Source organism: Brachycentrus maculatus, unplaced genomic scaffold (genome assembly GCF_059751285.1).
Source record: "Brachycentrus maculatus isolate JH-2025_06_01 unplaced genomic scaffold, ASM5975128v1 h1tg000194l, whole genome shotgun sequence".
NCBI lineage: Eukaryota > Metazoa > Arthropoda > Insecta > Trichoptera > Brachycentridae > Brachycentrus > Brachycentrus maculatus.
The window spans coordinates 585,183-600,235 of NW_028280945.1; the positions used below are offsets into that span (position 1 = coordinate 585,183).

The 15,053-nt window shown below is 30.3% G+C and overlaps 1 protein-coding gene across 1 annotated transcript in view; it reads left to right on the top strand.

Annotated features, from left to right (window-relative positions):
* The first annotated feature begins 677 nt into the window (after positions 1 to 677).
* Positions 678 to 15,053, top strand: part of NKCC (sodium potassium chloride cotransporter) — a 68,305-nt gene continuing 53,929 nt past the window's right edge. Inside the window, exon 1 of the mRNA XM_088262957.1 lies at positions 678 to 923. The gene's annotated coding sequence lies outside the window, so the exon portion shown is untranslated. The remainder of the gene's footprint in view (positions 924 to 15,053) is intronic.

Here is a 15,053-nt window from a genome sequence, read left to right on the forward strand (position 1 = left end):
TTTGGCTTTTTATAAATAAGTATTTATATTATAGTTCTAAATGAGTGATAAATCTAGAATGGTCTTTCCAAACTTTGTGGGTATGCCTACGATTGCAACTATATTGTTGTCACTAATATGTTGCTAACATACCCACATTCCTTACATATATTATATGTATATAAATATATGTAAGGAATATGTTTATAAATTATGTATGAAAATATTTATAAGAAACATTTTTTGAATTCTGGTAAAATTTACTATTTTTAGACAATTCAGTTTATCATAAACAACCTTTTTTTTAAATTTCTTTGTATTAACATATAACTTGTTCATTAATTTGTTCATTTTTCACTTGTTAATATGTAACATACATATGAACAAGAGAAAAAATTACATATGTAACATATTAAAACATTTTCGGACATAATTTATGTGTCGAAAAAACTCATAATCGCAAAATACACGAGTAGGTAAATTTCTCTAAACACTGAAACAGGGAATTATAGTAAAAAGTATTTTTATTTTATTTTAAAAAGTGATAACTGACAAAATTGGCCGACGACGCCACCGCGCATACATCCGGAGTGTCTCTCCGACGGCGACGTACGTGGTTATAAAAAGGCGTCGCAACGCCTTTTACAGCACTTGTTGCTCGAACGTCGCTCCGTCAGTGTTGTACTAGTACGCGCGTCCTGAAAAACACCAAACAACCATTGAAAATATACTTCATGATATCTTTCACCATATCCAAATTTATATTAAAAAATAAAACAGTTAAAATCTTTCATTTCAATTCTTTATATTTTATAACGAAGTAAATAAATAATTTAAAACGTGAAAAATATGTAGTCGGTTTAATAACGTATACAATTTGAGTTTTGTTTCAAAATGTAGTTGAATTTAATGGTGATTTAACGTGACTCGGAAAGAAGATAAACGTGAGTAACTAATGAACGCATTTAATCTGTTTTAAATGAACTGTTATTATTTCAATGTAATTTTTCAATCTGACTTAAAATACGTTAGATTAACGATATCTATGTATATATTTTACATATATACCATTTATGATTAGTAAATAAAAACATTTTTGGTTGCCTGTTGTGTAGTGGTTAGCGCGTTTGGGTACGACACATCGTTGTTTATCCCGGGTTCAATGTATTAAGGCATTTAAATTCATATTTGAGAATAAACTTCTTGTTATTCTGGACTTGTTCTGGACAAGATCTTGTTTTTTTTTTAATGTTTTAAAAGTCAAAAAGAAAATAAAATAGTATAATTTTTTTGATTCTTTAGTTCCACGAGAAAGCATATAAATGTTATTACCACGATAATGGTTCACAGTTTTTAAAAAATAAAATCATATATACAATGAATACATTGAATTTTTGGATAATATTTGGACAGAAAGACAGTAAATATATGTACACATGTATAGTTAAAACTTGATATGCATGATTAGGTGTAATGACTATGATTATAATATTTACTGCATGCTATTTTTTTATTCGATAATATTTCTTCTTCTTTTTTCTTCACCTTTCGGCATTTACCTTCTTATTTTTCTTCCTGAGCTATCTCTCCGCTGATAAATAAAAGCCTCTTCTAACGTTTCCCATTCCTCATTTGAAAAATTCTCCTTGAACGATTTATTCCCACGTCTAGAATTTCATCATTAACCTTTCATTTTAAGGGGTTGCCCATTTTGTTATTTTTCATATATCGCTCACTCCTTTCAACAACGTCAAATTGATTTTTCAGGAGATCGTTTTTTAAGTTTAAAAATATAATAAAATATATTACAAATAGAAAATGATCCACTTATTAAACTTTTTACTGTGCAAGATATCTTTTTAGGTAAAACCTGAATGTTTTTTCTCCTTTTGAAAAATATTTTGTATATTTAAAAAAAATAATTAAACAATACCTTTTCTTCAAAATGCAAATACAACACTTTCTGCCCTGTAGCGGGTAAATATTAAGTTTAAAATATGCCGCTTTTGGTGGGATATAGTACATTTTATGGGCATTCTGAAAACATGCACAACTGAAAATTGACGATTTTTGCTATATGACGTTATTGAAAGGAGTGAGCGATATATCTAGAGTCCTTCAAAAACGTTTACTGTATACGTTAAACAGATGTCAAAGAAGCGATTTTATTTAGCGTTCATTCACTGTGACATAAACCTATTTTGATTAGAGGCTATTTTTTTCACGACGGGCAAATAGTCGTAATGGATTTCCTACCTTCCAAGGTGACGATACTTACCTTTTACCTTCGTTTTTGTGGGTGATAATTGCTAACGGAATAGGGGTCAACCTGATAAGCGAAATTCTAACTAAACGCCTTATTAAACGGCACAATTATGGTTAAGTACTCGAATAAACATTTTTGCCGCTGTAATCGGTTGAACAACAATGAAAAAATATGTTATCGTATAAGTGGAAGAAGTTTTGAAGTACCTTTGGTAATCTGAACAGCACATTGTACCTTCAAGTGGGTTTAGACATGTGAAAAGATCTGACATGTGGCATGATCGAAATGGTGATAACTTAATCATTTATGTTTCCGGCCACGAGGTGTTGTAACTCATTCTAGTTAAATGGAAAAAAATAATATAGAAAGCATACACTTCTTATATGTATAAATTAAAGTAATTAAAATATTAATATACAACATTTTGAGTGTGTCCAAATACTTGTTGACAAATCTGTATTATCTCCAATTATAGGAGTTATTTTTCAAAAAGCTTCTTTTCATCTCACCAATAGATGTCTCAAGTGAAGTTCTAGTGATTCAAGAACAATATTTCTAAATTGGTTCATATATATATATCTATATAGAACATCCAAGAATTTGAGTAGTGTGGTTGTCAATAACGGGTAGAATTGGTGAATGTTACACGTGTGTAAAGTGATCACTTCAACCAGCCTATGACTGTCGTCAGCCCTGTAAATGCCCAGACTTCCATATTTCTTCATCATCTTTGATGAGATGCCAAAAATAATATGAAAAATATTAATATGTAAAACCACATTCAAAATGCTTGTGTCAGCAACTGTCAAGAAGCACGCTGCTCATCATGAGAATGTTTGGTATTACTTGCGTTTTATTTTAATGTATAACAGATGGCGCTGCCACTGGGATAAAAAAAGTGTTATAAATATTTCAATTTAACAACACTGCTTAGATTTTTGGAACTCCTAAATATATCATTGATCTCATTACACTGTACGTATGAGTTCACAAGAGCCATCTATGTTGGATTAAGAAAGTTTTTATTTAGCTGACACCTTTTTTGGATGTTTGCAAGATCTGAACCCCCGATTATTTTTATTTACTGGAAAACGCCTGAAACAATGATTTTTAATTTGTAGCTTATAATTTGACTACCTACTTATTTTTTAAAAAATATTTTGAGTGCGTCCAAATATTTGTTCACAAATGTGGCTTTTCTCCACTTAGCCCAAATTTGTGAACAAGTATTTGGATACTCAAAATGTTATAAAAAACATAGAAAACCATATACATATTTGAATATTTCCATGAACGCGTATGCAAAGTTTTCTGGAAAATAATGGCTGAGGTAACTGGACATTTAATTTTATATTAAATATCTACTATCCCAAAAAAATACCGGAATTTTTCGGGTGTCCAATTTTTCCAAATGCGATATTTAGGTCATGGTGTGTTTGTACATCCTGGAATTTTTATATTGAATCGTACTCAAAACATAAAACTAAAATTTCAATAGTCGTTCAAGATATAGAATATTATTCTTTTTAACAAAACAAGTAATCTTTATCGTGTTGTGGAAAATGCATTTTATTAGAATTCAGAAAGAAAACCTTTCATGGAAAAGAGATATAACAAATGATAAACATTTATGTGCGGAATAAGAGTGAATCCTATCCATTAAAACTGTATAAAGAAATATTAAACATTAATATAAAAGCAGTTTTATTAATTCCAGGATTGAGTAAAGACGATGTATAGTGCGTACATCAAATAATTGTTCTTCCAAATTACATAAAATAATCTTTCTAATTATTTCTACTTGCGTCAGAAGGTGAAACAATTAGTTAAATAAAACGATTCTGTGGATTCTTGGGTTAATTTGTTATAAACAGTAAGAAAATTACAATGGCTCCATTTAAATCAGTGATCACCACACGGTAGCTCGTGAGCTACCTGTAGCTCGTCAAGGCTTTTTCGGTAGCTTGCGTAGGATATTAAATTTGCCCAGTAAATTTTATTTTTAATCACACGTATTTTCAATTATTATTTTGTTCATAAATATTAACATTTAAAGTAAGCATTTTATGTTTTATTTTTCATCTGATGTTCTGATTTATTTTAATTAATATAAAAATATTATGTATGGTACGATAAGGCCCGATGGTAAAAAAACTATAAATAGGAAATTTGTATAGGTAGCTCACCAGACAAGTTCAATTTCTGAAAGTAGCTTAAATCCTTATTGAGTTTGGAGACCACTGCTTTAAACCATCAGGCATAATATTAACGTTTTGTTTATCACTAAAAAAATTGTCGTCAAATATTATATAGTCAATTGAGTAGTCACTTACTGGCATTGAGTAGAACAAGACTCATTGCCAAATACATACTCCATTAATTGATTCGGCAGTCACTTTGTGCTAATATCTAACCATTTTAAATTTGATTTTCACTTGGCAAATACCGCTATTTGACAAAAGTGGTATGTATCGAGTGAAATTCAAATTTAAAATGTAAACTCTAGTCTTCGTTAGTAAGATGTTTGTACGGCGTTTGAAAATGGCGCGGAATGCATTAAAATACGCGTCACAATAGATTTTAAGAAAAAGCGGTATTTACCAAGTAAAAATTTAATAAAATACAGTAGATTTCTTCTAATCTGTCAACTATGGTACTGGAGGGTATGATGGATAGGCAAAAAAGGCAGGAATATCTGAAATTACAGATTAAAAATATAGTAAATATATTAATTGTAGGTACAGTAAAAAAATCACCTAAATATAAGTCTTTTTTCGTACCACAAGTGTAAAAAGTGATCACTTTAACTGGCTTATGATAAAGGTTGTAAACCCTGTAAATACCCATACTTCAATACTCATCAAGGTTGACATATAAAAAAAACATTTTTATTGTGTTTAAAAAAAATCTATTTAACTAATAATAATGGAAAACTGGTATTAGATATTTTACGGTATTAGAGAATCCCAGCGTAATTTTTTTGGGAAAAAATATATTTGTAACTTAAATTTATAATGAGAAAAAACTAAGCTCTATTTGAAATATTTATTTTAATGTTAAAACAGAGGTGATGTAATTTAAAAAAAGACATGTTACTTGAACCACGTTCTTTCTAGGCGCCCTGTAGTTCTTACCATCCCCATAAACTTGTCAAGTATTGTGTGGCAGGTAATAAAACGTACTATAAATTTTTATATTACATTAATGCATATTTCTTTGTACTGGCCTTTATATTGGAACATAAAAATATGCTTCAAGGTACCTCTCAACATGGGTATTTATTATCTTATAAACTCTTATTTCACGTATTTATGTACAAAAATATCTTCTTCAAATGAAGTGTTATCTTGATTACACATGAAGGAAAGGTGATCAGGTCTCCGCTTCAGGTACCAGTGGGAATCGAACCCGGGACCTCCAGTACGGTAGCCAAGCGTGCTGACCATAGGCATGAATGAGTGAAAAAGAAACAGTAACACAAACTTATGAGACGAATGTTGTCGGTACTTGAAGCAGAGGAAGGCCGAGGAAAACTTGGTATAATCAAGTATTTCAAATACTTTAAAGTGATCAGATCAGGAGCCGTAATAATCGGTGGGTATGTATGAGGGGATGAGTGAATGTTGAAGATGCGAAGATTGTTTGTAAAGAGAAATTAATGTGGCATTATATTTTCTCTGCCTACCCACTCGGAGAAGAGGTGTGATGGTTAGTTAGTTAGATAATATAGGAAAAGAGCTGTCTTTAATATTGAATGAATTTTGTTGAGGGTGGACAGTTAAAACCCATACATTAATAGGGTTTACAGCCTTTTTATTAATTTGTTTACGTGATCACCATATAGCGTCACCATTTTGCCCATGACTGAACATCCGTACAATATAAAATGTGAAATTTGTGTACATTCCATGTGGCCAATACTGTTTGCCATTGAACATGTGACGAGAATGTTTTGTTTATGAAAACATCCCCCTGTTATGAATTATCGTATTTCAAATGAAACAATACACCCTCCTTTAATTTCCTATAAGTACGCCCTAATTATCATATATAGGTAGCTTAGATTTTAGCTACACATGTGTTCGGATTCGCAAACTAGAAAAATATTATAGTTTGATCTTATAATAAAGAGCCCATAAAAAATAAATAAAATGGACTCTTACGACCAAAAAAAGGTTATTTTATTAACAACCAAATCAAACAATTAATAAAAATTAATAAAAATTAATAAATAATTATAGCTACTTAATGTTTTATTTTGAATTTTCAGAATTTTGATCCACCAAATATTTTTTTAATAATTTTAAAGAGATTTGGTATTTGATTTATATATTAAATATTAAAATCAAATACCTACAGATTTTCAACACAATTGTGTTTTATTATAAAAATTAAAATAATAACAATTTTTAATTATTTTTTTTAAACTTAAAAAATACCACTTTTTCTTAAAATCTACTGCAACACGTGTTTCGATGCATTCCGCATCATTTTCTAACACCGCCACCGTAAGTATATGCGAAATGCATCGAAACAAAATGCATAGAAATAGTGGTATTTACTAAGCAAAATTTTTAATTAAAAATGGATAGGTTTTACCACAAGGTGACTGCCGAATCAATTAATGAAAAGTAGTGAAAATTATTTCACCTTATTATGGCATTGTTCATGTAAACAAACGACTTGAGAAAAAATAATTAAAAAATCGTTTAAGTACGATTCACGTAAGTCGAAATCATGTAAGTAGAGGACTTAATAATAATAAAACCCTTACCGCACCCCAGTGGTGCATAGGGCACTGCTTCATATAAACGCAGTGTTATCTCGATTGTTTACACATGAAGGAAAGGTGATCAGCCCTCCACTTCAGGTACCAGTCCAGTGCAATATTGAATAAATATTAGAGTGAAAAAATCACATATATTTATTAAACCCCCCTGGGAATCGAACCCGGGACCTCCAGAACGGTAGCCGAGCATGCTAAACAATACACTACGGAGGCGGGCAAGAGGTAGAGGACTTACTATATTTATCTATTTTTCGGTTTACTTTCTTTTATTTGACGTTTTTCATGTTCAAGCATTTTTTTTCATTCTTACTTGTACAACATCTTATACGTATAATAATAATTGTAGTCTGTGTGTGAAAATATTAAAACTGTGTTTGAATAATCAATAGAGTCCTCCTAGTTCGAAGCCGACCATGAATCTTATCAACGGAAAGATGTCCTGAATACGCTCAAAGAATAATAACTGCACAATAAAAAAAAGACTGCTGGTATAGTGCATGTCCACTATTACATAAAAAGGGACTTATCATGGTCAGCACTACATTGGTTATAATATATTATACTTCGAAATAAATTGAAGCGCATTTATCCAAAATACATCAATACAAAAATATTTTTCTTAAATGAACTAATTAACTAACCATCACACTAGTTCCCTGCAAGGGTGGCCTGAGAAAATAATTGCCTCCCCACTTTGCCATTGTAAACATTCTTCACCTCTTCAACATTCGACCTGATAACTTTCAAGTATTTGGAACACTTGAAAACCAAGTTTTTCTCGGTCTTCCTCTGCTCCTATTACCAACTACATTCACTCGTTTGTCTTCCTCACTCATTCGTTCTACATGTCCAAACCATCTCAAAACAAATTTCTTAATTCTACCGAAAATGCTTATGCCTTGTATTTGTTTCTTATTTCATCATTCTAACATCAATCATATATCGTTTTGCCACACTTCGTCTGAGAGATCATATTTCGACTGCATTCAGTATACTTTCACCTTTGTTTTGCTAACTTCATGCTTCACTTCCATACATTAGGGTGGATACCAGAACTCAGTTGTGCACTGTCAATTAAATATTTTTTTATTATTGTTTTTATTAGAAGCAAAGACAACGTAATCTATACTGCCAACATAAAGTACAGTATATTTAAACGTTCAGTATTTTTAATTATTTTTACATATTATAATTTTTTTTATTGTTAAAGTTTGTATTTTTTTTTTGATACATACATTTTTTTTACTAAATGTATTACGCCTCTGTATTAGGCATAGCCTGTGTTGAGCTGAAATACTTACATGTTAATATAATCTTTTTATTTATTATTATTTGTTTTTATTTTAATTATTACATTATATTATTAGATTACATACAATAGATACAATAACAATTTACAGTATAAAGGTAATTTAATACTGTAAATTAAGGGTAAAAAAAATATTAAGGGGTTGAAATTGTTTGGTAAGGGCAATTTTAAAATGTCCCCAGCCCTAATGTTTCCTTTACCGAACTTACAGCCATACAAAAGTCGCATTCTTTGATATGAGTCTTCATTTGTTTATTCATAAGACAAAAATCTTTGGTATGTATGTAAAATGTCCAAGTTTAATTCTATTCCCGTTATTATGACGTGTAATTTTAAATTAATTTGATATCGCGTGTCTAATCAGCAAGTATTACCTCTGGGAGATGTGGCCACTCCTATCACATCTTGTCCTCAAAATATTTTCATTATTTAAATGTGTATTTTTAAAAGGTTATAATTTATTCACGCAATACATAACGTACCGTATTTACAGACTAAAAGACGCGATTTCTTCATATTATTTTTGACATCTCATCAAAGATGAAGGAGAATATGGAAGTCTGGGCATTTACGGGGCTGACGACCGTCATAGGCTGGTTTAAGTGATCACTTTACACACGTGTAACATTCACCAATTCTACCCATTATTGACAACCACATCACTCAAATTCTTGGAAGTTCTATATATATATGAACCAATTTAGAAACCTTGTTCTTGAATCACTAGAACTTCACTAGAGACATCTATTGGTGAGATGTAAAGAAGCTTTTTACTAAGCAGAAACTCTTATATTAGTATGTGAGGTCCAAACCCTGGATTATAATCACACACATGAGAAACGCCAGAAAATACCATGTTCATTTTTATTTTTAAGCTTATAATTTGACCAGATAATTTATTTACAACATTTTGAGTGTGTCCAAATACTTGTTCACAAAATCTGGATTATCTCCAATTACAGGAGTTATTTTCAAATTATTTTTGACATCTCATCAAAGATGAAGAAGAATATGGAAGTCTGGGCATTTACGGGGCTGACAACCGTCATAGGCTGGTTTAAGTGATCACTTTACACACGTGTAAAGTGATCACTTAAAAATGCCCTGCGACTCTTCTTTTAAAAATGCCCTGCCAAATTCAGGTTCAGTCCTATATTTGAAATTCTTATAAAAATGTCCAAAGTTTCATTTAAAATTTCCACCTGTCTTAACCTCTCCGGGAGTAAAATAATTGATGTCCGACTTTCTCTGAGGAGTGGGTTCTTTTTACATTAAAATTTGTTCACGAAATCTATGTATTTTGATGATAGAAATTGTGTAAAAAATTCACCATCTCTAGGTTTTATTTAATGACAAAATTACATATAAATATCCACAGATGTCATTGCTATACAAGTTACATATTACCAACTGACAGACGGACGTTCAATAACGTCGATATTTCTTCGAGGAAAATTTGAACCGACGTTCATTTACGTCCATACTCCCGGAAAGGTTTAAAATGGCCATATATTCTATGTCGCGGGAAATCTTTCTCTACCTGGAAAGATTGTAGAGATGGGAATCGTAAAATAACAAAATGTAGCCCACCATATGCGGATTTGTAGTACCTACACAAAAACACACATATGTACTACATTCGCTCACTCCTTTCAAGAACGTCATAAATAAATAAAAAACTAGATTTTTCAGGAGAACGTTTTTAAAGTTAAAAAACATAATACCATAAGTATATTAAAAATAAATATCAAGCCACTTATTGAACTTTTTACCGTGCAACTGATATTTGAGGTAAAACCTGAAGGTTTTTTCTCCATATGAAAAATATTTAGTATATTTAAAAAAAATATCAAACAATACCTTTTCTTCGAAATGCAGAAACGACACTTTCTGCCCTGTAGCGGGTAAATATTAAGTTAAAATATGCCTCTTTTGCTGGAATATAGTACATTTTCTGTGCATTCCGAAAACATGCACAACTGGAAATTGACGATTTTTGATTTATGACGTTCTTGAAAGGAGTGAGCGAATTGTGTAATTCGATGTCATGGATTCCACGAGAGCTCCTAAATTCAGTGGATTTTAAAGGTTAGTTCGGCTTTGTTTTTTTTAGTCTGGCTTTGTAATCTTATAATTAAAAAGGTAAAAATGTTACTTTTAACTTATAGTCCGTAAAATTTGGTAGGTAAACATTATACTTTGGTGTTGCCGTAATAAGAGCAACGGAAAGGAAAAGTGTACGGGGTAAGATAAAGTTTTATTTTCTCAGCTGTAGCTAATAAATGCGATAAAAGACGCTTCAATTGATGTGTACATCGTGCAAATTTTTAACCCTCTCCTACATAAAGACTTCAAATTATATTTTTAAAATAGCTAAGTTAAAAGTGCCGATAAATAATTGAAAAAAAAAACTTACCTTACATTTTTTTCGACGGAAAATTATAATATTTTAAGACATGCTAGATCAAAATGTCTCCTTGGCGGCTGTAGGAAAATTGTTGATTAGGAAACTCGTTGAATTTTCGACAATTTAAGCTGTGTTCATCCGTGGGGCCAATAAAGATAAACCAATTGAATCGACAGAGCCTTTGATGCCAATAGATTCAATATAAAGTCTTTTGTACTAATATTTACTGAAAAAATATCTAGAATTTATATTAAAATCCTGAAAACTCCTGAAAAATTGATAAATGAAGATTTACCTGAAACATTATTTATTCATTCATTTATTTTTATTTTATTTTATTTGTTCGGGAATTGTACAGCTTTACATCACCTTATTTATATAATACCATAGATAAACACCATAATTTATATAATACCATATACACCATAGACGAAGAACAATATGGAAGTCTGGGTGTCTGGTGAATGTTGCACTTGTATAAAGTGATGAGAGGTCATAAGCCCTGTAAATACCCACACATAATCTTCTTCATCTATGTTGATATTGAGCGAACAGAAAGTAAAACAAATTACAATCTACTTTCATCGAATTTCTTCGTTCTTGTGTAAATACTAGCGTACATTCGCCGAAAATCGTGATTTTAAGTAAATAAATTATACGCGATAAAAGAGGTAAACTTCTTTATCAAATTCGAGGTATAAAACATAAAAACACTGTCCCATAAATGTACAAATGACGAATGCACTAAAAATCATAATCCATAATCGTATTTCAAGAATAGGAGACAACATAAAACTAACTAACTAACTAACAGAGAGAATAGAACGCCACACCACTCTGTCTTTGCAAACATTCTTCGCCTCTTCCACGTTCATGCATCTCCTCATACGTACTCGCCGATTGTTACGACTCCTAACCTGACCACTTTCAAGTATTTGGCATACCTGATCGTGCCATGTTTTCTCGGTCTTACTCTGCTCCCTTTCCCACTTACATTCGCCTCATAAATTTAATTTACCGTTCTTTCCTCACTCATTCGTTTTACATGTCCAAACCATCCCAACACACTTCTTAATTTTTAATTTTTTAAGGAGACAACATAATTTGACAATATTCCTTACATACAAATGACCTCACATGCATGAATGAATAGAGGTTCTGCTTAATAAAAGCTTTCCTCATCCCAGCATAGATGGTTATTGTGAACTCGCGCGTACTGTGTTACGAGTTTGGTCAATACATCTAGAAGTTTAAAAAAAAATAGTACTGTGGTGGTCATTCATGGGTAGAATTGAGGAATGTTACACGTGTGTAAAATGATTACGTTAACTAGCCTATGACGGTCGGAAGCCCTGTAAATGCCCATACTTCCATATTCTTTTTCATGTATGACGAAATCTCAAAAAATAATAAAAAAAAAAAAACAAAATAAGTATTCGGTATGAATAAAGTCGGTTTTATGTAGATCCTGCACTATCCTGCACTATAGCCGTGATTAATAAATTAACGTACTGACTAATTTTCCATCACCCCGCTTTCCGGCAGGGGTAGTCTGAGGAATAGAATGCCAAATCAATCTGTATTTACAAACATTATTCGTTTCTTCTTGATTCATGCATCTTCTCATACATACCCGTCGATTATTCCGGCTCCAAATATGTATAAAAAAATAAATAAAATAAAAAGTGGTTTACTGTTTCTCTCTATGATTAAACACTAAAAAAGTTTAAAAAATAGCATTTATCATTACTAAAATGATGAAGGAAACACTCGTTTTAATACCACTTGAGTTTATCAATGACTACTTGTTTCGGAAGCTAAACTTCCATCGTCAGGTCTGAATAATAACTTAAATATAAAATAAAAAGCTGTTTTTTAAATAAGGTGAGGGGTAAGTAAGGGGGAGGGGGTTAGTCAAGGGGCGGAGTTTGAAAATAAAGGGAAAATGAAAAGCGAAGGTAAAGAATTTTAAAATAAAATATTATATCATAAATTTTTATTTGAATTAAGGTTTTTTAAGTTTTCTAAATTTTCTAAATAATTCATAGTTTGACCTTTATGTGGTACAAGGTGTAATAATGGAATGAGTGATTTGTGTCAATTTTCATTGCTTACTGTGTATCAATTTTACGTAAAAATATCAAATGTTGAAAAAAATATTCACTATCTACAAAAGATCCATTACGTATATTTGTTACGACATCTCTTACGTCACTAGAGATATCCAGAACCAGTTATATTTCTGTCTACATTTTCGGGTTTATTGGATTCAAATAATAATTTCATTATCGACCGCTTTGGCCTATTTTTTGTGAGTGCTTTGTTTGTCTTTATTGCACCGTATTATTTCGAAATAATGAAAAAAACGTTTAAAAAGGGAGTTTAGTGTATGGTATAAAAATATAATTACATCATTAGTGCAACATGTATTGTAATATATCATAAAACAATTCATCAGGATATTCCCAGGTCCAACATAACGAATCGTGTTGCGTTTATTTCATAAATAGTGGAAATGGCTACAAAGGAATGGTAATTTACTAAATAAAACTTATGATTTTAAATGATAAGGGTTATATACAGAGGTTGAAAATATATTTTTTTCTTTGAATTATAGTTAAAGAAAGAAAGGTCAAGCATTCAACAGAAACACTGAATGTCCCTACAATAAATCAATATAAGTGGATAGTTCAAAATTAGCTTCTGAAACTCTCATACTTGGAATGGGAATTGTAATTTCAAGAAATTTTCCATTCATGGAAAGCGTGCTTTTCCGAAACTAGCTATAAAATCTGTCTAGTTGTGGTTCCATGGTTAGTGTCGCGGACTTTAAGTCAGAGTTTCTGGGTTCGAGTCCACTCTGCCACTATTTAATACCCTTAATTAAGGCCTTAATAGAATAATAGAATTCATTAAGCGTCCGGCTGCGCTGAGAACTGGTCGTCACTTCACGCCAAATATTTTTGACTCCTTACCTTTCAACAACTCTGTTTTGTTTTAATCTTATATTTATTTTGAAGAAAATTTAATTTTTTCAATATAAAAGCGGTGTTTAAAAAAAACACATCAATTGTTATCAGGGTTTAATGAAAATTAAGTTGCGTTTCAACGTTTTTTGGGTCTTAACAGCTGCTCAGGCTCAAAAAAAACAATTTTTGGATGTAAAATAAAGGCACAAATATTTTTCTTTTCTTTAAAAAAACGGGGAAAAATCTGAATCATACTAATAACAATGACAAAATATTGTTGTTGAAGTTATTAGTAAATAACAAATAAAGAACACGCTTACGTTTAAAACGTGATACACGGAAAAACATCTGAAGAGGGTCTGACGTCATTAAACGGTCTGCACGAGATATTTGCTGTACAAATTTTCAGTTTCATAATAATTTTCCACGTAAATTCAATTCACTGTTTTTACTTTTCCGCTGTTACAAGATGAAACAAATTATTTATCACTTTAATAAATAAAATATGTTACAAATAAACATCTTTAATTGATTCGGCAGTCACATTGTGGTAAAATCTATCTATTTTCAATTGATGTTTTCCTTAGTAAATACCACTTTATCTTAAAATCTACTGTTTAATTACGGTATTTGATGATGCAAAATGCATCGAAACACACACACATATATATATATATATATATATATATATATATATATATATATATATATATATATATATATATATATATATATATATATATATATATATATATATATATATATATATATATATATATATATACATATATATATATATATATATATATATATATATATATATATATATATATATATATATATATATATATATATATATACATATATATATATATATATATATATATATATATATATATATATATAAATATATATATATATTTATATATTTATACATATATATATATATATATATATATATATATATATATATATATATATATAAATATATAACTTTTAATTTTTCTATTGGTCTGGGTGTCTGTGATGTATTTTTTTTTACATATACCTTCCCTTTTCGATACTATACTATCCTACGTGCAGACAAGGCTTTGCGGGTCATTCCATTAAAAATTATAACACTGAATTAGTTTTTTTTGTGACAGATGTTTTGGCTTGCGAGGAGAGGACATTTTAAAATGGTGTCAAATAATATTTCGAATCATAACTCGAATTTAGAGATTATAGAAGCTTGAAAAGTTTCACTGCACATTTATTTGATATCTTTCTGGCGTGCATAGATTAAATTAAAAGATTAAGCGCATTTTATGAATTCTTATGTATGACTCAAATTT